The sequence below is a fragment of the Myotis brandtii genome, unplaced genomic scaffold (assembly GCF_000412655.1).
Source record: "Myotis brandtii unplaced genomic scaffold, ASM41265v1 scaffold112, whole genome shotgun sequence".
NCBI lineage: Eukaryota > Metazoa > Chordata > Mammalia > Chiroptera > Vespertilionidae > Myotis > Myotis brandtii.
This window is the reverse complement of record NW_005353838.1, coordinates 7,008,909-7,009,531: the sequence shown is the minus strand read 5'-3', so window position 1 is coordinate 7,009,531 and position 623 is coordinate 7,008,909.

Sequence of the window (623 nt, the reverse complement as noted above, 5' to 3'; positions counted from 1 at the left end):
CCGCGGTGATGGACGTCCGCTGACCCACGGGGCAGAGGAAGCAGGCAGAGGCCTTGATCACTGGGCTGCGGAGCCAGCCGCACTGCCAGCGGGACCTGCATGGCCAGGCCCTTTGATCTGCTTTTATTATCCGCGAGAAACAAAGCTCCTGGGACAGACGCCCGGGCGCCCTCCTTGCTCGGGAAAGCCCACCGTACCCTCAGCTCTGCGCCGCTGGCCCGCACCCCCAAAGGTGCCGGGTACCCTCTCGGCTTCCAGAGCTTCGGCCCCAAACCCCCAGGGCAAACGCACCCCTGCCAGCCTCTCGAGAGCACTAGCCCTGAACCCAAAGGCGAGCGGTGGGTGGGGTGGGAGGTCCCTGCTATGAACTGTTTGATCTGGGAGGGAAAATAGCCGAAGGAAAGAAAAGCTCGAGGAAGAAGAGCGGGGCATCCGAGGCCGCGGGGACCGGGACCGCACGGGGAAAGGGAGGAAGCCACCGAGCCCCACGCTGCAAGCTCCCCTCGGAGAACCTTCGCTCTCTGTTTTATCGCTACTTTGTTAGTTGGCTTCTCAGAGCAGAGCTTCCGAGAAGACATATTGCTTTTTAAGAACAACAATTTATTTCTTTCTTCCCTAAAAAT